Consider the following 22565-nt stretch of genomic DNA (forward strand, 5'->3'; position numbering starts at 1 on the left):
GTACCCATCTTTGTGCTCTCATAACTGTGCTCATATCTGCTCTCACACAAAGCAAACATGTCACTGTAGCCTTTCCAGTGCAGGTATTTGGATTGTATGTGTTTTTAGAGAGGGAAAGTTGATGCATCTATTTGAAGATCGGTATATTAAAATAGCCCTATCCAAATGCAAAACATATTTTTGAAAATGTCATCTAGTATTATTATTCTGTCCATAAATCTTAGTATGATTGGTATGGGACTTTTTATTTTTGTTGTGGATTTCTGCAGTGTTAATTTTTGTGAGCCTGTTTTATTTAAAACCTCTTTTAAACATAATGTGTGTATGTATTGTATATTGCAAATTTACTTGTTATCTTGTAGTGCAATTTGTGTCTGAAAAGTTACAAATCATAAAGAGGCCAATCTTCTCTCCTCATTTCAATGTCCAATATATGCTGAATCAAACAATATTTTCCTACCTGGAAACCTTATAAAAAGCAGATTCATAACCCATTATTATTTTTAATGGAGTAGAATACATACAAAGAAAAGAACATAAATCATAAGCATATTAATGAGTTGAATGGTATCCCTGACTACAGGTCCCTTTCCTCACTTTCATTAGAACATTTACTTTAGAAAACTTGCGGTTATAAATTCTTTCTCTGCCTCCTTGATATGTGGACCTCTTATAACCCAGGAATGTCTTTTTTAAGGACTTTGGAACTATCCTTTGTACTGTAACCATTAAGAAAAATAGAGTCTCAGCCTCCCAGATGCTGTGGGAGGGTAGGATCTTAATTTCAGGAAGCAATAATTAGTTAACACAGATGGGCTACTCACAGTGACCAACCTACCTCCTGGATTCTCCAGTACTTTTCATTTAACTCATGCCAGCCTTTAAAAATCCTTCTGCCTTTTCTTTTGAGGGTTGAGTTCATTCTCTTTTCCCTCTTGCAATATAGTCTAGTCTTGACCCTTATTACAATAGTCTTGAATACAGTTTTCCTTCCTATTCCTTAGCAAGTATTAGGTGCAATTTTTCTCTTACCCTGCATCCATTACTGTTTCTTTAACTCATCAGTCCTTACACCTCAGCAATTCCTTTTCATCTTTTATATTCCAGGTCAGATATTGTGTCATATTTATTTGAGAAGACAACAGGTCTCTTAGATGCAGGTCACTTAGAAAATTGGGGAAAAGAAAGAGGGACAGAAATTAGGAAATGTTAAAGAATTTAAGAAATACAAAATGAAACAAAAATTTTAAGTCTCACTGAGTAACCTATGAGATTTTTACATTATTGGTACAAAACACATTTGGATGAGAAGGTGGGCTCCCCAGTTTCTGAATAGTTTGTGGGAAAGTGAATCATTCCCTCTGGACCTATAGTCAGAGTGGTTAACTCATCAAGCTGGAGGTATTGTAAGGCATACTCCCTTGTACTTCCCCAGTGGCCTCTCTCCTATCGGCTTGCATCAGTCCTGAGAAGTGGAGAGGTTGTCCTATACAGATTATGCAGCAATAGTAGTAGTAGCTTCAGATCTTAAAATCTACAACTTAAATGAAAATATGGGCTTTAACTTTCAGAAAAGGGTAACTTAGAAACAAATTTTTAGTGACTTATTTTAAGTATTTGGTTTTTCTCCTTTGGGAAGAACAATTGAAAATCCTGAAATAAATCTATAATGTTATGTTTCAATAATGGCAGTATTTGTGAAAACAGATACTACCACTGATATTAAAAATAAATACATAAAATAAAATTACTTTGTTTTAATCATTATTATTTGGAAGTATTATTATCTGAACACCAAGTATCACTAAAATTGCATTTGTGAAGCTCCGTATTTCTCCGTATTTCTGCTGTGGCAAACAAGACCCAATCCGCCTCAAATTTAAGAACTCATTAATAGTATGAAATGTTCAAGTGTGAGATAAAAGGGATTTTTAAAGTCAGTTCTATAGATGTTCCACAAAGGGCTTTTCTAAATCTGAAAGGAGAAATGACTGAGGAATTCCTCTGTTTGGGAGCAGAGAGTGAAATGTGCTGCAATTTCAGCAGTGCCAAGGAGAAGTACAGATGGGATGCAGAGATAGCCAGCAGGAGGGTGCCAAAGCAAGAAGAGCAGCTGCTGGGAGTGATCGCTGAGCAGGTGGTGCAATGGCATAGGCCACGGCAGCCCTCAGCAGTGAGAAGTAGAAGTTCACATTCAAAGATTCTGGAACAGCTGCCCTGAGCCTGGTACAAAATGAAGTCATTAATTTCAATGATCATTTGTTAGGGTGCACTGGTATTGAGTGTTAGGTAAAGACAGGCAGAAGTATTGGTTAGACATATTCCTCTATAAAAATACAGTCATTGACTTTGTATTTTCAGTAATCTGACTGAGTAAAATAAATAATACTAACTGAATATATACTTACAGGGATAAAAAGAGACCTAATATTTGCATCCAGCATTATGGTTGATGTTTTTCAAGCATTATTAAATTATATAATCTATTAATCTTTCTAATTAGTTTTCCTTAAGGTATGAACACCTTCATATGTATAAGAAACACATGAGATATTGGCTAAAAATATATATCCCAGGGTTCTTTTCTAAAATGGCTAACTGATAAATTCTAAGACTACAACCCTAAATCTGTAACTAACAGGTTTCTTCCAGTAGTCTTATGCACACTAAATTCAGAGTTCCCCAGTTAAGGACATTTGGGAAAAAATTAGAAAAATGAAAGTCTGTGAATAAGTACTGTTGCAAATAAAAAAAACTATATATTTGTCATCTGTATATGGTAATTCAGATGGGATACTTTTGACTTCATGTAAGGCTAGATCCAGAAACTCAAATGCTCTTTCTCCAGGTCTTGGGTCTGCTTGTCTCTGCTGGACTTCTCTCTACAGACTATTCAAGTTTACTTTCTGAACAACTTCTTTACTTATCCCTGAAAATGATCTATTCTTATTTGGATTACATTCCCACCCTGGAAAACACTAACACTAAGATGCAAATATAATGACTAGGAAGATAGGTAAATATGGATCATACAGGAAATTGAATATAGCTTGATTTAACTCTAACTAGAAAAAGATGGGCCTGAAACATCAACAGAATTGTCACTAGGACCCCAATTTTTTTGAGTCTCTGCCTGCACACACTGGCCCAAAGAAATGAATGAGCAAGAGTTTGTGGTATAGAAAGAAAAACAGTTTAATATTGAATTGGCCAATATGGAGGCCAATACCACAGCTAATGCTCTAAAGCCCTGACTCCCTGATGGAGTGAAGGTTACAGGTTATATTGGGCAAATTATAAGACACAAGCAGTTCGGGTGTTCAGAGTCATGTTGGGAGCTGATTGGTTAGGTGTGATGTAAGGGTAATAAATCATTTTTCATGTCTTGAACACAGTTCTGAAGTTTGCTCATAAGAAAGTATCTAGTAGTTTGTTCTACCTTAGGGCTCAGGAGCTAAAGCATAACTTAAGTCAAGATGGTCTCTGCTCTGGCCTGGTGGTTCAATTGGTTGGAGTGTCGTCCTATATACTAGAAGGTTGTAGTTTCGATTCTCAGTCAGGGCACATACCTGGGTTATGAGTTTGATCCCTGATCGGGGTGCTTACTGGAGGCTGCCTGACCATATATCTCTCACATGGATGAAGATGTTATCTTTAGCCAGCTGAGGTCCGGACATTATGACCATTAGTCAAGTCTAGACTACTGTTTTCTGCTTCCTCGGGGGTTGCTAATTATCTGGGGTGAGAAGAAAGCTAGGTCTCTGAGGGCTAGATAGAAGATAGTTAGATAAATGATAGATAGGTAATTCCTAGAGCTGAGATTTAAAATTAAATTTAATAAGATGTAGGAGATTTCAATTTCAAGAACAATTAAAAAATACTCATTGCTAAAAAAAAATTTGAACTTTATTTTTTAGAAAATTAAAAGATATACTTAGGCAACTGGCAGCCTTAGTCATTTTAGAAAGACTACCTTTATCATATCTCTTATTCTTAGGTACAAATATTATTCAAGGGCTCCCTGACATCTTATCAAAGGAATCTTAATAATGGAACTCCTATCACACCTCCATCTTCCTTCCTTAAAATGTGCTCTTTTAAAATTGACAAAGGGATAAAAAACAAATATTTTCTAAAAAAATTTACTATGGGATCCATAATCTATAATTCTGCAATGTTTTATTTTTAGACAAGAATAGTAAAATGTATTGTTCACATTTAAGAAAAAAAGAACAACAAAAACCAAGGAAAGAATGCTATTCATGTAATTCACGTAAGGATTTATATCTTTTGCCATGTTGGAAAATTTAATTATATTTGATTCTCTGAAATAAGAAAACTTCTCATCTTAAAACTGATTTTTCCTGTGTCCTGATCCAATTGTGAAAGATAAAAAGATGTCAAACAGGAAGTGAAAGATGAAAAAATGTCAAACAGCCTGTGGGCTTTTAACAATATAAGAAAAACAGCACTCTATGTTGAGTATTTATAAGACATTAAGGGCTTAGCATGTAGTGTGTCACTTAATCCCCTACAGTCCTATAGGGAGGAGCTATAAGAATACTCAGTTTTCAGCTGAAGGTATCTGACATTGTAAGATATTAGTTAACTTGGCCAAGATCACATAAGAATTAAGTGGCAAAGACAGGACTTGAATGTTTTTCTGTTTGATTGCAAGACATATAATCAATCGCTATGTCCATCATACCAGTGACATCAAATTTTACCAACAAATTCTATCCTCAATATCCTAATTTATAAAACACTTACAACACTATTCCATAGGATAGCTGAGGATGGATGTTAAATGAAACACAAACGTAAAGTGACTAAGGCAATACTTAAACTCCTCACCTGCAACATGTGAACCCTTGAATCACTGTGGCTTTGGAAAATAGAGTTAGAGTATTGCTTATTAGGTTATATTCTTAGGCCAAGAAATAACTCACACCATGGTGAATGTTTGCAGATGTCTGTATGCCCACTAACTCTGGGGGGCAGGGAAGTATGAGGAAGCAGCTGGCATATTTGGTGAGCACTGTTGTTACTCATAATAGACAATGAACATACTCATGCTTTGAATCCAAGAAAGGATTATCATGATATATACCTTAAACTTTGTCTCAAATATGAATATAATATCAATTATCTAAGTTGAGAGGAAAACAACAATTTTCAGAAACTTTAAGCTATATACAATCTATTTTAGTTTTTATACAATTCTCACTTTCTAAATGGTCCTCAAATATCAGATTTTTTAAAAAAGTAATTCTGACATTTATATGTCTTTATTTTTACAGCTAGTTGTAAATTACTCTGCTTTTCACATAACATAGTGAGATTTTATATTCCTGGTCTTAAAACCTGCATAATTGAGCTGAGCAAATTAGAGGGAAAAATTTTATGACTTCTTTTATCTTTAAAAATCATCTTTTGATCATATTATGACTCATAATTAGCAAAATTCCACCAAAATGTCCATTTTTAAAAAATTATAGGGTCTAAGTGAAGAATAGCAAAGCAGTCACTTTTTATCTATAATATTAGCTATAAACTTTCTATATAACACAGTCACTCCTGAGAAAATTTTCCTCTTGGCTCTTATCAGTGTTGTAATTGTGATCTTTTCTTTTCTTTAGATTTTTAAGAGCACAGTATAAAATTATGTTTAATATTTCACATGTGATCAATACGATGAAACTATTTTGCCCACAAATTTTCCTGCTTTGTTTCTTTAGATCAGTATGTAATAACCATAACTAAGGAAATCATTTTAATTCTAAAAAATCCTATAAGAATAACTTATTTTCGGTCAGTGTTCATAAATATTAGCAGATATATCCAACATAAATCACAAGAGAGTGTTGTTTGTCAGGATATTAGCCCCAAAGTGGGTTGTTGTCAGGATCTGGCAGATGTGAGGTGGTGACACAGTGGCAGGTCATATTCCCAAGTAGACTTGGCCATCCTTTACGTTGTAAAAGTCAAGGTATGTTAACTTAACTCAGGCAAAAATATCCCCCTGAAATTTCTTTACCTCATTAACACACTAACAGTCAAAGCTTCTGCTGTCTTCTTAAACCAATGACTATATCTAATTCTAAAAGTAAATAACCAAAATAGTAGGTTATATCTGACACCTGTGTTGTGGGTAGACTGCCTCTTCAGAGAATGTACAGACAGAGAGCTGACACCTGACTTGGTAAAGGTGTTTATGCTAGACAGAATGACATTAAACTCACAATGCAGTTCTGTTATGCCTAGATGATCTGTGCTACTGTCACGACCAGTTAACCTTGAGCTGCTTCTACTTATTTTCTGCTTGTAGATGTATAAGTGTGGTTATTAAAAGCCCACTTACTTTAGAGGAACTAATTGTAGAATACCTTTTCTAAAATAAGAGACTTTTCTATGTATGCAAAATGAATTCAGTTCACCATTTTAAAAAATCCATCAATTTGTTCTTAATCTACTCATGTTTATTGAGTTGACTGTCCAAAAATGACATTGTAGATTTATTTTGAGGAAAGCTTCAAATAACACTTAAGGGGCTTCTTTTATTTTTGTGGTAATCAACTGAGCTTTCTCTGTGTGTTCAGAGGGATTTCCTTAGTTACAAACTTTTTAACATGTTTTTGACTCTTCATTATATGTAACTCAAATAATATGTTTACCATGTCTGAATTTAGCTCATAAGATGGAGAAACCCATTATTTTACATTTAGTGTGAAAATAAAGACTTTATTCTGCAGTCTTGAATATGTAACAGTTTTGCAAAATGCTTTGTGAACAAAGTATATCTTCAGAATATCTCAGTGCCTGAACTTTGACTGAAGGAATAGAAAAATTGCATATACTTCTAGAGTAATTTTTGTAATGATGAATGTGGCATAATTTATCATTTTGTATCTTGACTGCCAGGTATCCACCTAGCTACTTTAGCTCTTAGAACAACCTCGCAGTGAACCTGCTTAAAAAAAGAAAGAGGTTAGGTAGTTATGAAAGAGGTCACGTAGCTATGAAATTACTGAGATAGGATTGTAATCCAGTGTTTTGTACTTTCTGCTCATGATCTTTTACTGCATGAAATCAATATTACCTTATGGACAGTTTTTTCACAATATTACATACACTTTTCAGTCTAGACATTTTGATGGAAGTCAAAGAGCCATGCTTTCAGAGAATGAATTAGGGTTTGACATGAAACCCAAATAGATGACATTGGAGATGCATAGTTAATTCCATTCACTGCAAGCACGTTAAAATTCTTTTACCTGATAAGATTGTTTTATTTAAAAATAAGTTTATAAAACACCTTAACACTTAAAATATTGCCTCTCTAAGTAGGGATGCTGGTGATTAAGAGTGCCCAGACTGACAATGTGAGCACCAACTTTTGACATCATTTTGTGAATCTAATTTTACAGAAAACTCTTGTTATTCTTTAATTTATGTTTTTACTATCAGTGTATTCACCAAGTTACATTATTTCCCAACAGAGTATTCTAAATTTGGTTACTGTAATAATACATTTCATGCAATTTTAACTAATTTCTTTCAGCATGGCAACTAAAAAGAAAGAAATAGCAGGACGATAAATTAGTAAGAGTTTGGGGATAGAAAGTACTTATTATGAGTGCTGTTTGAATAAGATGAGTAATTATAAAATATGTAATTTTGTAATGAAATTAATTCAATCAGACCGTTGAGTCCTCCACTGTCTCCTTTGAAACATTACCTTAAAACAGTGAGCCTTCAGTAGCCAACAAAAGGCTACTGCCACCTCAAAGGTCTCTTTGATTTCTTACCATCCCAACTTCACCCTTCAAGTTAAATGGGAACTAGCCTTCTGATATGTAAATATTTGGGACAATGAAAGTAATAAAGTAAAACTGAACGTGGATTTTGTTAATCAAATTCCCGGGCCTCAGTGGCATCTCTTATGCTAGAAGCCTACATTACAAAACCTACCTTTAATACCTAACATAACTGCAGTTCCAACTTCTCCAGAAATGTAATCTTAATCAACCAGTCTGGAATATTCTGGTCAACACCAATGAGGTAATCTGTCATATGGGGCCTATCCATCCCCCATAGGAAGAAGAAGCAATCTGCATGATAAAATCTTTGCTGGTTCCTTAACCCCAGAAAGATTTGCTGGCTTGAAAGTATTTCTTTCTTTTCCTTTGCAAATAGCTTCCTTGCCCCATCCTTCTTCCTTTAAAAGAGGTCCATTTTGTACAAACCCTCAAAGTGCCCTTACAATGGCTGCTGGGTGAACTACTGAACTATTCATGAGTCATTTAATAAGGCAAGTTAGATTTTCAAGTTTACTTAGCTGAATGTTGTTTTTAGCAATATGTAAATCTTGATATTTAGAAGAAAAGAGCAGACGTCTAAGAAAGATAGGGTTTGAAATTTCAACACAATCCTTTTATAAAAATGTGTTTTATTTTTGAATAAATAGATAAGGGAAAGGATAAAACTGGGAGCAACTAGGAGAAATATTGACATATAAAATCTCTGTGACATTTTCTGTCACAGGCAATCTGGGAAGGACATGTGCAGTGATGGCAGATGCTATGTGATCAAAACAAAAAAAAACGAAGTCCATGTCTTTATCTACATATTCCAAAGACATTATTAAGGGTAAAACACATGCTTTGAAGAAGAGACAGAAAAGGGAAGAAGTGAGGACCTGCTGGCTGAGAATCTCCCAAATGGAATATCTCAGAATGCTAGTCACTTAAATTCACTAAGTATTTATTGAATGCTGGACACATTCTCTCTACTAACTTATATGTGGAAAACAACTTCTTGTGTTCTCTATGAGACAGAAAATTATTTTTTTAAGATCCAATATAATGTAATAATTTTATAGCATTCTCATTTGCTTAAAGTTATAGTCTCTTTCTTACACTCTTAAATTATTTGCTTGTTATCTATTTTAAATATTATAAGAATTAATTTTAATGATTTAATTTAATAACTATCAATTGAGCCCTTACACATTGAAAGTTGATATACCAAGTGTGGGTGCTCTATGAGACAGAAAATTCCTCTGGTAACTATACCAGAAAAGTTGTGGTAACAGAAAAGTTTGTTGTATAGACAAAAATAACAGGTGATTGCTATAGAAAAAAGAGTGGCTTAGTTTGTGTTTCACTTAAACCTTAGCTATGCTCTATGTAAAATAGATGCTTCAAAATACTTGTCTAAGTCAAGGAATGGTTCAAATTAATTTTTACACATATTGTCACATTCTCATTAAAAAACTGGCATGCACAATTTTGAGTCTGGCAACAGTGAAATTTGGACTCCTGTTAGTTTTATTAACATTAATAAGATTGATACATGAATTCTTGAAAGAAATGGATTCTTTCCAGTGGAGAAAAAACTATTATTCCTATTTTTGTTCTTGCAATTTTAAATTGAATAAACCAAAAAAATTTATTTTTACTGTTGGCAGCAAGAACAGTGCCAGAATGTTATCAGCAACTGGACCTTGGTTCAGCAACCTCAGTACCTGAGTTCTGGCAAAAAAGAAAGATTCAAATATATGAAAAATTTTATTTAGAAAGTCACAGAAGTAGAAGAAGTGAGCCATGGAAAAAGTCAGCCAGTTGAGCTGTTTGGGCTCAGGGAACAAGTTATGGAGGTAAAGGAGGGGCCCTTCAAGCTCAGGAAAAAAAAGAGGCAAGGAAAAATGCACCTGGGGGACAGTGGGGGAAGAAGGCACGGGAATGCTCCAGAGAGAGAGCTGCACTGGATCCTCTATTTGAGGGTATTTATCTGGAGGTCTTAGGGGAGGAGGCTTCCAATAAAATATTCATCAGCTTTTCAAGTGTGTCTGTTCAGGGTTATGGTCTTTACTGATTGGCTGGCTCAGGGCAGGGAGGTCATTATTCATTGCAGCTGGTCCTGGTGTCAGCCATGGCCTTGCTTGTCTGGTTTTGCTGCTTTTCTGGGTCTAGAGCTGAAACACAACTGAGCCTCTATGTATTTGATGCAGGTTAGAACCTCACTGTCCTGAGCGCTTAATGTTTTACTTAGGCCCCTTGTTTTTTCCCCTTCTAAGGCAGTCTAACCTGTATGACTAGCAACATGCCAGGGGAGGAAAGGTCAGGGAAGGGTCTGAACTGCATGACCAGAGATATGAAAGGTCAGGGGGTCGAAACCTCCTGACCTGTGATATGCTAGAGAAGTAAAGGTCACCCTGGGGGTGAGGTCCTTGTTATCTCACTTTTGCCCATTGCTAGACACTCAGGGCTTTCTGTCCTGATGACCTTCTATACCTGTCCCATTATCCTTGCTCTGCTCATGTCTGTCTACTGCCAACCATGATACTATGGCTCATTGTGAATATTCATATTACTATTTTAAGCTTTTGTTTGCACTAAAGCAATACAGTGATTTAATGTGATACTAGATTTTTAAAACCAACAATTTTATCAAAAACTAATTGATGATGCTTTAAAATATTCTTATAGAGTAAGATGAGTTATTTTAAAAATATTTTATAAGATAAAGAAATTGTACTTCATTAATTACATTTTGAGCATGTCATTTTTGTTGAAGAGTTATACTCTTCAACAAATGTACCAAGAATCAGAAAATCAAGTTTTAGAATCCCTTGAACTATGCTCATTATATTTATCTATTGATTGATTAATTAATTCATCAATAGATAGATTGATCCAAATAGGTATGTTCCAATATTTGAAATGTTTGCTCTGTGTCAAATATCTTGAAACTGTAAAATATTCTATTATCTATTTATAGATAATCTATCTATTTATTTATGTATTTGTTTACTTATTTATTTAATTTATGTATTATCTTTACCCAAGGACACTTTTTTCATTGCTTTTAGAGAGGAAGGGAGAGAGGGAAAAGCATTGATGCAAGAAAGAAATATTGATCAGTTGCCTCCTGTGTGCACCTGAACTTGAGATCAATAAGTGCCAGGACAGGGGATAAAACCCACAACCAAGATATATGTCCCACCTAGAATCAAACCCACATCCTTTCTGTTACGGGACAATACTCCAATCAACTGAGCCTCCCTGGTCAAGGATATGTCTACCAATCTTACCAATTATTTTTCATGTCTTTCCATGCTTATATCTAGAAACCTCATGCTCGAACACATATTTGTTTACTGTAATTCCTTCTGATCTTTGGATTTTGTAAAAGACATAAATTATTATAACATTGTCCAAAGTTAAATAAAAATGTATTTTAAGAAATGATTTTCTTCTTATAATTATGTTAGCACATGCCAAATCCCCATACTCAGAACACAAAACATGAGAGTGAAATGTTATGAGTACAATACATATTTAAAAAATCATACTCTTATCTAAAGCAGAGTATCTTTATCTTGGGAGCAGAAATCAAATAAAAACACATAGAATAACAACTCAAAAAGGGAAGAATGTAGGGTTATACTATTGGAAATGATTCATAGCATCTTTGTATTTAATTTCCATGAGAAACAGCTCTAACAATATTCCACCCCCTGTAAGGGAACAGTGCACTGGGTCTGCACATGAAAGCTGGAAATGGCTTTGACCCTGGACAAGATCTGTGCTCTGTAATGAATAGTATCGCTGGAGGGTCAAGGAAGGACCGTGAAAATCCCACCACTGAACAAAATGACATACTGCCTCTGGTAATGGACTGGTTATATTTTCTTAAGACAACAACACAGAAACAGAAATATAAGAGCCAGTTCTCATTTGAGAACCCTGGGGTGCGAAGCAAATGAAAGAGGAGGATTCGTGGAGAGAAAACAATCAATTAGCCAAGGAATTCCTTCTCCAGATAAGACTGCCATAAGAAAAAATAATTTAATGGATGGATCCCAATAAGAGATCACAACTGAGGTAACATAAATAAAAGTGTAATCTAAGAAGAAATTAAAATAAAACTGAATATGCTTCTCAAAAATATGACTAACATTCTAGAAATAAACAGAAGGCTATGAAACAAAAACAGTTGGATATGTATCAAGAACTGTTGGATATGTAAAAAGAACACATTAGTAATCTCAGAAATAAGAAAATACAGTCATTCAAATACAGATCCCTCATTTGCAGAAGTCTTCAGCAACTTGAAGATTGTAGAGATGGAGGTGATTTTTTTCACAAAAGAGCCTGGGATTTCATAGGTTTATTACCCACTAACTGATCTCTGATTGGAATCACCATCAATAAAGCCTTGAATTTGCCTGGTAGCAAAAATTAAAGCATTAAAATTAGACATCAAGATTCATGAGTCAATGATGTATCTTCCTCCTAATCCAGACTAGCCCTGAACCTAGCCTAAATTAATATGAGTTGCCCTGTGGGGAACTAAAACAGGAGGAAAAAAGAGCATCATATATCTCAAGCATTTAAGTCACAGTCTAGTCTAATGCCCACACACTTAGAATCTTTAATACCTAAGAATCCCACCTGTCATCTACTTGAAATATCCATAAACTTTAGCCTTCTACCCAACTCTGACCTATTGTTATTACCTAAATGGGCCACTACTATTCCATTTAGAAAATATTTCTAGGAAAAAAGTCATCTCTCAGATGCCCATTGAAGTCCTATTTTTACATTAAAGAAAGCATTGCAAAAGCTTAAATGGTTGTAGAACATTTGTTAAATCATTTTATGCATACATGACTCTACTTAATGCTAAGTAACAAGACAAACGTAGGTGCAGCCCATTTAGGCCCTCAGGGTATGGCTTGTGTGGTATGTTGGAAATGTTCAGTGAGCCAAGAAGCTGTCAGCACCGCGCTTGCTGGTGCCAAGAGAGGCCTGAGCAGACTGCTCAGAGCTGGCACTCTTCCTTCCCTGACAGTGATATTGATGATGAGGTGGACACCACTTCTGTTGTTCTGGTCCTTGTCAGAACAAGAAATCACAAGTAGGTTTGTTTGAAGCAGCCTTTTAGTATCTTCTAGGAACCAAATACAAAACATTCTTAGTCTGTGAGAGGTAGAAGGGGATCAGAGGCTGGCTGAAGCTTACAGTTAAAAATAGTAGATATACTGCTTTATCTTCCTTCTACAGCTAGTATTCTTTCTAATAGTGAATAAAATTAATGGGGATTTAAGAAGAGATTAACCTTTTACCTAATTCCCAAAATTCAATTTCCAGTTCTACCACTAAGTTATTTCCTTAGCTACCCAGAACAAATGTAAGGTCAGTTAACTTTGGGATTTATGCAAGTAGCCAATGAAGATAAAATAACTATCCCAAGCATGTAAGAGAAGAATAATTAAGGCACCAACCAAATCTGACCCAATCTGTTGTATTAGAATTGACAACATTCCCTCAAGAGAGGAATTCAACAATGAGAACATCACAAATAATTATTCAGTAATCAATTAATTATAAAAGTATTACTGAATGTAATTGATATTATTAATTTCCACATGATTTAGTTTGTATCTATTATGAGGATATGTTTTACAATTTGTTTTCCTTATTAAGATTATGGATTAGATAATATTATTTGTTTGCTTACATATTAACAAGAAAATAAAACTCTATTACAGGGAACACAAATCATGGTATTTATGTTTCTGGCCTTCACTAGTGTGGCTCAATGGGTTGAACATTGTCCTGTGAATCGAATGGTTGCTGGTTTGATTCCCCAACGGGGCACATGCCAAGGTTGTGGATTGAGTCAGCATTTGGGGGCGTGGGAGAGGCAACCAATCAATGTATCTCTTGCACATTGCTGTTTCTCTCCTCTCTTTCCCTCCCTTCTTCTCTATCTAAAAGTAAAGAAATAAATTTTTTTAAAAATAAGTTTCTGAAAATTATTTTTCTTACAACAAAGTAATTTCTGTATTATTGCAATATCACAGACCTTCTAATATGTCTCAAGCAGGGTAAAAACTATATATCTATATTTGTACATGATAGCAGCTCTACTTTCTGTAGAAGTATGATATGAATTAATGCATGAACCAGCCCTTTGGGTTACTGAGGAGAGTGTTCAGCATACTGAAAGGAAGAACTGGCAAAACGGTGTGCCCACAGAGCAGTTTTGTAAAATTAATTTTAAAGAGTATTAAAAGTATTGAATTTAAAAATAAAAGATTTTCTACATGAAATATGTTAAGTGTTCTGCTAGTCTAATGAGCTTAATCACATATTAACAAAGATTGAAAACTCCCTGTGTTCTGGAGATACTTTGAAGGACACAAAGTAGGTATCTTCATTGCTAAGGATTTTACAATTCAGCCTGATAAATAGATTTTTCATGAAAACACACTATAAGTGCTTATTATTTATTATTTCACTTTTGGGACTCATGATTCATGACACCCTCACTCTGCTCCCTGCCAGCCATATGATTTTTTGGTTACTACCTGTCCAAAATTCAACTTAATGAATCTCTGACATAAAGAGTTTAAGTAAAATGATTGATGACATTTTCAGAGAACTCTTTTAGCATTTTCTAAATATGTGTCACATAGACTATCTGGTCTTGTATTATTTACACATATCCTTATGTCTTATCTCTGTGCCCCCTGAGCTTTAAAAGTCCTTGCATTTGTTTAGGCAGTAATTGACTTCCAATAAAGCAAGCTTGCACTTATTTTGGAAACCTTAGTTTCTGTATCTGTTGGCAGAACCCATCCAGAAGCTGTGGAGGTCACCTGAGCTTGTCAAGTAACAAACTTGGGATCAGAAATATATACACTATTGCATACGGGACATGGGGTTTGGAATCAGGCTGTTAGAGTTCTAATCTTGCCTCTACCTATAATATAACCTGACTGACCACTGGCAAGATCTTTAGCTTCTCTCCAGTTTCTTCATCTATAAACAGGGATAGTATTGCCTAACTCATGAATTGCTGTAATGCTTGATAAGAAAATACATGTACAATCTTTAGATAGCTATGGCATGTAAAATTTAAATATTTCTTGTATATCTTTGTATGTATCTTCACTTCATATATACTATAGGATATCAATGTAGTTCTCTATTAATAAGTTGCCAGTAGAAATTTATTTATTTAACAATATATTTTATTATTAAGTGATGTTGTTGGCTCATATGTTTACTTTCTACAAATATTAATTCATTAAAATGTAGCTGGACACTGAAGATGACTTTTTAAATAGATGTGAAATGTAAATATCAACATTAAGACCCCAAAGGCCAAGTTTCATTGTAACAATCAGCAATTGCATTATCAACCCAAATATATATATACAGACACACACACTTTAAAGAATAAGGAAAAAATAGACTTATATGAGACCCGTTAGATAGTGAGGCCTGATATCAAGAAATTGACTACTCACAGTGATAAATAATTTAGCACAAGAATAGCTGACTTCCAACTATGCAAGAAATTCTATAAAGAGATTTATATATTTTTTCAATTTGAAAATATCTGGCTTTAGCTTTAGATACCTTTTGAGTAGATGACTAAAGACTATAAAAATATGAAAAACCATCATGTTCATCTTTATAGGGATAAATTAATTACTTTCCTATAATACCTAATTACCTATGAAAGAATAGGAGAAACATTCAAAATGAAGGAAGGAAGAAGTATAATGTGTTGACATAAGCTTAGGAGAGTAGGCCAAAAGGTACATGAGGAATAAGAAAGATGTGCTGATTCTGAAGGAAGTTTCACATGCAGAATTGTCATATTCTGCATTAAGATCAGCAATTGCTGATCTTAAGTTCAAGAACATTGAAGATCAAAAGTAGTCAATGGACTAGCATCATTAGCATTGCCTGATGCAGAATCTCAGTCCATTTAAATCCTTAATACTAAATTGTTAGGATATTTTTTCTCTTTTAGGGAAAAGTAGGCTTATAAAATATGTTTTCTTTTGTATTTCTGGCCATATTCTGGGTGGAAAGATATATGAGGTCTGTCCAGTAGTAGTCCAGTCATTGTTAATATAATGAGAATGGTTTGTACAGCATTGATGTAACCTGGCAGCCAAGGAGAGGGAACTGGAATGTGCATGCTTTGAACAATGACATCAGTGCGGGTGGTAGATGCTATTGAGTGAGCTGTGTGGTCATCACTTTCAAAATGACTGAACGAGTAGAGCAAAAAAATCTGCCTCAAAATTTTGCATTAAGTTTGTACATTCCTCTGTGGAAACTATTCAGATGATTCAGGAGCTATGGGTAATGGTGTTTGGCAGTTTCATCATGTGTAGTGGTGAATGTTTTGGTGAAATATCAAATCACTTAGGTGACTCAGCCCACTACAGTCCAGAACAACACATTGTGACTTCTGGCTTTTTCCCAAAACTAAAATCACCTTTGGAAAGAAAAGAGGTTTTGGACCTTTGATGAGATTCAGGAAAATATGACAGAGCAGCTGATGGTGATTGGGAGAACTTTGTAAGTCCCAAGGTCCCTACTTTGAAGGGGACCAAGGCATCATTGTCCTATGTATAATATTTCTTGTATCTTGCATCTTCTTCTTCTTCAATAGAAAAATAAATATCTATTTTTTATAGTAAAAAGGCTGCCTACTTTCTGGACAGACCTCGTATATATAGAAGAAATGCATTGGTTTTTCCTCCTATATCTTTAGGTGACTGAGGTGCTGTGTGAAGCCCTGGTAGTCCAAATGTTATTAATTTCTATCATGTACTGTAATAGTAAGTTTCAAAAATCATTATTTTTTAGAGCTCATCAATGAGTTTAGTACATAGGTGACTGAAAACTGGTAAAGCATAGCAGGAAGTAAAGCATAGGAGAAAGAAATGGTTTATTAAGTAGTTAAATACCTGTGTTTATTTACATTTATTTACCTTTGGCCAAACTTGGCTGAGGAATTGACAGCTTGATACCTCTATCTCCTGTAGATGAAACTGCCACTAGAGAAAAGGGAGCTTCACTCCAGGTGGACCTTGAATGATGAATGATAAATGACAAATGATAGATCAAGCTTTACCCTGACCCTGCCAGACAGGGATTGAGAACAAAATGTGGTTGGCAAGATCCCTGGAGTTTGTATTAGAAAACAAACAAATAAAAAGACAAAACAAAGAAAAAACCGTCTCAGAATGAAAATTCCCATTTAAACAGTACCCAGAAACTGACAATCTCTAGGTTCATTAAGAAAGAATCTGCCACTTACACTGAATTCCGAGTGGTCTTGATGCATCTCTGCGAGGGGCGGGGTTGTCTTTTTGGTCCGTGTGTGTGTGTGTGTGTGTGTGTGGTGGGTGCACAACATGGCAACAAATACTCCCACTGAAAATCAGAGTTCCATGACCACTGAATTTTACCTTATGCTTTTTTTCTCCATCATTTCTCATATTTGGAAATAATATATAATTTTTAATTTGAAAGTAATCCAATAAATTCTGAATTAAATGTAAAGACTTAAGTTCAAGCCCTGGAAATGCTACTTACCACCTGTGTATCTTTCTTCTTTCTTTAAACTTTGTTTTCCCACTTACAAAATGGTGTCAACAACAGATGGTCAAACTGCATTCTCAAACTGAAATCCATGACTTTGTGATTCTTATTCTCTTAAGTTTTATCATTGCGACTTGCTTTCTTTCTATAATCAATAGGTACATTACATTTCTATAAGGCTATCTGAAAGATTCTTTGGGATAAGATTAATCTCACTAATTCACAGGGCACAGAGATGTATTATTCTACAGCTTTTGAGTACCCAATATTTGTGAGCCATTACGGTAAATCTTGATAGAGTGTAACTTCGAAGTTGAGAATCATTAAAAGGAGGTGGTAACACATAAAAACAACTAAAATGTGAATTAAAATGTAAACATAACAAATTCCCTTGGAGTTCAGAGTAAATTAAAATTGCCTTAATAAATAGTGGTTGGTGCCAAAGGAGAATCAGAATCTGCTTCATGATGCAGGTTTAATGGAATAAGATTTCAATAAGTGGAATATTGGAAAGAGGATGCTCTTAGCACAGTGAAAACATTGATAGAAAAACATAGTTTGTAAAACACAGAACATTTTAGACAGGAAGTTCAGTTTCCTTGGAATGGAGAGTTCGTGTGGCATGTGTTTTAAATGTTGAGGTAGGTACAGAAAGCCTTTTCTTTATTTGAAAGGAATTATAATTTTAAGTTTTTATTTTACTTTTAGGGAACAGATTGTTGACAGAGAAAAAAACAGGTGAAAGAGAATGCTGCAATTTTATTTCTATATTCTTTAGTGGCCTAAATTATTATCTTATACAAAATGATGGATAAGGTTATCTCCTATGTGCAATTTTTTTGTAGAAAGTATGTTCTGTTATGTTCTTTTTCTGCTGAGGAGAAGTTCAGGCTTGAAATTTGTAATCAAGCAATCAATCTTAATAATAATATCAGAACATGTAAACCATTCTGGGAGCAATAGTCATGGAATGAAGTGAGTGGTCATCACTAATGAATTTGTTATTTATAATAAGTGAAAAGAAAATATAAAAAGAGGAGAATTTTATTTTATGGAAATGTTATGAACACACTTTTCTTATTCATTCTTTTTATTGTTTGGAAGATAATTTAGAAGTTGGGGATATGATTTGTTCTTTTTCTTTTCTCTTTTTTTTCTTTTCTCTTTTTTTTTTTTTTTTTTTTTTTTTTTTTTTTTTTTTTTTTTTTTGTTTTTTTTTTTTTTTTTTTTTTTTTTTTTTTTTTTTTTTGTTTTTTTTTTTTTTTTTTTTCCCTTTTGTTATATTGAGGGCTTAAATTGTGTCACAAATCTATCTTCTGGAGAATTCCATATTCCTCTTTGGGGGTTTAATATTTTATCACCTTTGCATCATTATACAAATTAACCACAAAAGAATCTCTTTCTCTGGGTTACCTTTGCAATTATAAATGGTATAATTGCTTTAGTCTTGCACAAGTCATTAGTCAGGAACATTTTTAAATTAATGTGTGATAATTGTCTTTCATAACAGATTTAGTGTGTGGAACCTAACAAGCAATTGAAAAATGGAACTGTTGGATTTTTTAATTTGGGCTTGGTAGTATAGAAGTCATGTGACTGCTCAGCACTTTAGAGGAGCTAGAAAGAGTAGGGAAAGTAATACATGTTGCACATTAAACACACACACACATACTCCCAAACAGCATTATTAGGAAAGAACATGCTTCCCTCTTAATGGGAGCCTCACCCTGGCGAAAGGTGACAAACTGACACCTCTGGGGAAAAGAAAGAGTCCCCCATCCGAGAAGGGGACCAGACTGACAGAGGCAGGAATAAATCCTTCCATCACAACCCCCACCTGTGGGTCTGGGCCAAGCAGCAAGGAGATGGTGGAAGCTCTGAAACGACTGTTCAGGTTCACATCCTGTGACCTGGCAGCTCCTGGCCCCCTGTAGAGACCAGCACGCACAGGGAGCTGACCGCTGCCAGTCTTCCTAGATGGGGACGTCCAGGCACCAGAGTAACTGAACTGGGGTCACTTCTTTCACAGCTACCTCCTGTCCCAGCTGTGACCAGCTATTAGCAAGTGAAGACTTTTCCCCCAGTGACATAAGGTGGATATCTGTGCTGGAGATAGAAATAAAGTGTCACAGTGAATTCTTGGAGTCACCCAAGTCCCCACTGGTCTTGCTAGAGTTCTAAAGCGAAATTTTTAAAATCCTTGCAGATTCTCATTTCCTTTACCAGCTGTATACTTTTACTCCTGTCTGGTCTCCATTTTTCTCTGCATAAGCAGTTTTCGGCTTTATTTAAATGTTTGCATTTCCAAGGTTTGTGACTTTGTGCAGGCCTCAGCACACATCACTCATGCCTCATTTTACAGGGTGAGCGGGTAATTAGCATTTTTCACAATTAGCCAGGATTGCTCTGCTAATTTCATTCCCGATGAAGGTGCTAACTTGGTGTGAAACTGTAATATGTTGGGTGATTTATTAAGTCTCCAGTGATGGGTGGAAATCACATGTCATGCCTTTACTGTTGAGAAAGTGAACAGCACCATTTGTAAGAGATGGTATTGAAAGTGATGTTGGTGTGATTGAATGTGTGAATGCATAATGAAGTCAACCCGGATAACCCCGTTCTGATTAAATTGTATTAAAATGATGTGGCAGCTCCTTGAAAAGAGATTCTTAAGGAAGAGATATGTGCTCATCCTTTTAGTAGTAGCTGTCAGTCACATGGGGACTATAGAGGAAAAGTCTACCTTGTTTTAAGCAACAAATAGAAGCAAACTCCAGACTAACATATGAAGACCCTTAGCCTAAACAAGCTGTACGATAACTTTTAACGAGACAGGGAGCCAACTGCTTTAGGAATGTTTCAAATTGAGCAATTGGGCACATACACCATTAGATTTATTGTGATGAATTTCCCTTAACTTATTTCCACTCTAAACCTAAGTATTTAATACTTAGTATGATAATTCATAATCAGAAATACTGCTTCTACTAAAAGTTATGTTTCTGAAAACCCTGAGTTATACTTTTCTTTACTTATCCTGAGTTTTCCAAAAGTATTTTTTTTAAAGTTATTTCACCTAGGAGAAATCTGGAGGACATCTCATTAGCCAAGTGATTCGTGATAACACCTGATGATGGAGAAAACTGACATCACGTGTCTCTTGATAAGATGCTTTAGAAAAAGCATTGTAGGTTGTATTCTTGGCCAAAATTAAAGAATCAATATCAGATAGTCACCAGGAAGAATCATAGAAATCAATAAATACACTATAAATAACTTCTGAAATAATTTTTTAGATATTCTTTAGAAATATCAGTGTCAGGAAAAACAAAAATGGCTTAGAAATTATATCAGATTAAAGGACATTAAGAGACATGAAAACTACACAATGTATAATAATAACACTACGTATAATAATGTCTTGGTTCTGTGAGGAGATATACGGAAATAGGTGAAACATCATTAGATCTGCAGCTCATTCTCAAATGACTCAGTCAACAGTTAAAGCAACTCTTGTGACTGTGTGCATAGGCATCTGGCTCTGAAATGCAAGGAGATTTAGTGCGTTTCCCCTGTCCTCGTGGTACAGTGAAAGCTGGTATCTGCAGGTTTCCAGATCTCTCAAGTATTCCTAAAGGTGAAACTCTCAGAGCTCAGCAAAGAGGTTGGATGTCTAAAGAGGTCTTAGAAATGCTGTAAATTAAAAGAAGAGAATTTAACCTAGATATGCTGATGCATTGAAATCATATACAGTTAGCAGCAGATGTGCTGAGACCAGAATGTTTGGGAGGAGTGGGAGGCTAAGCAGTGTTTGTTAGTGCAGAGCAAAATTTTATGGTTGATAGAGTGGTACACCTCACTGCTGCCTGCCTTTAGCACCTTCAGTTCATGGCAGGAACACATATGGGAGAGGCATTCCCAAAGTCCTTTGAAGAATTTCACCCTTGAAAATATTTTGTCAAATGTCATTTCATTGTTGTGACTGCAAGAGGTACTGGCACAAGTTAATTTCTTTCCATACTTCCTTTCAGAACACTCAAAGTTTGATTAGTGATAGTGGGTGGTATTGCTTTGCTTTTTGTCATGACCGTGATCACCTATCCCTTCCTACTCCTTACTAAATGACCTACCCCAGCAAATGATCAGCCTCGCAAATAATCACAGTATAGCTATAATTTTAACCAATCAGATGGCAGCAGAGATAGACATCAGGCCTTGCTAATCCAGCATTGTGGGAAGTTGGGGACATTCTGGTACAATATGGCTAAACTTTCAGTGGGATCAAAGCAAGGGTTGGCAACATGGTACAAATCACCACGCCAGAAGGAATCTGCAGTACTGTTTTAAGTCACACCTCAGGGATTTTAGAGATGTTTTGTTGCTACTGCATGTTCATTACAACAGAGGGTTTGTTGAAATTCTGGAAACTGTCATGAGAGTCAGAGGAAGAACAGGAATCCAAGGCCAGTCTCAAAGTACATATATATATTTGATTCTGTGAAATATAATGTACACAAATAGTATACTTGTGACTTTAAAATGTAAACACATGCAATAGCATAAATGAATCAGGAATATATTAAGTAAAAAAATATGTTTTTAATAAATATGACTCTCCTAAAGACTTTTTTCTAAAGCAGTGTTCTGCAATTATATGTTCCCTATTTTCATTTTAGGCAACATTCAGTAGGGATGAGACAGGTATTGTATTTTGCAAATGTGGACAGCTTGATCTCATGTGACCAATCTAAATTAGCATTCAGGCTGTTTTTTTTTCCTTTCCTCCTTTCTTTCTGCCAGATATCTAGAAACCCTAGGGAGAAGTTTTTTTTTTACATTCCTTTTGTGTTTCCCTCCTTAAAAGTAGCTTTGATAAATTCTTAAAATGATTCACTTTACTATTGGGAAGGAAGCCTAGCAGACTGGTCAGCATGTCGTTCTACTCTGTTTATGGGAAGGATACACATTTTCCATGGCAATCTGATTTAGTGACCTCAATCCTAAAATATGCTTTTGTTTATTTTTTATATTTTATAATGTTAAAAGAAGAGCGTTGGAACTGATATTATTTAGAATGAATCTGGAATATATATATTCTAGAATAGTCAGTCAATAAGCTCATTATTTGTTATCTACATTTTA

The 22565-nt window shown here is 34.9% G+C and overlaps 1 pseudogene; it reads left to right on the forward strand.

The window, feature by feature from the left end:
• Positions 1 to 1987: 1987 nt before the first annotated feature.
• LOC114494986 lies at positions 1988 to 21791 on the forward strand (annotated as a pseudogene).
• Positions 21792 to 22565: the final 774 nt, after the last annotated feature.

The sequence above is a fragment of the Phyllostomus discolor genome, chromosome 4, assembly GCF_004126475.2.
Source record: "Phyllostomus discolor isolate MPI-MPIP mPhyDis1 chromosome 4, mPhyDis1.pri.v3, whole genome shotgun sequence".
Classification (NCBI taxonomy): domain Eukaryota; kingdom Metazoa; phylum Chordata; class Mammalia; order Chiroptera; family Phyllostomidae; genus Phyllostomus; species Phyllostomus discolor.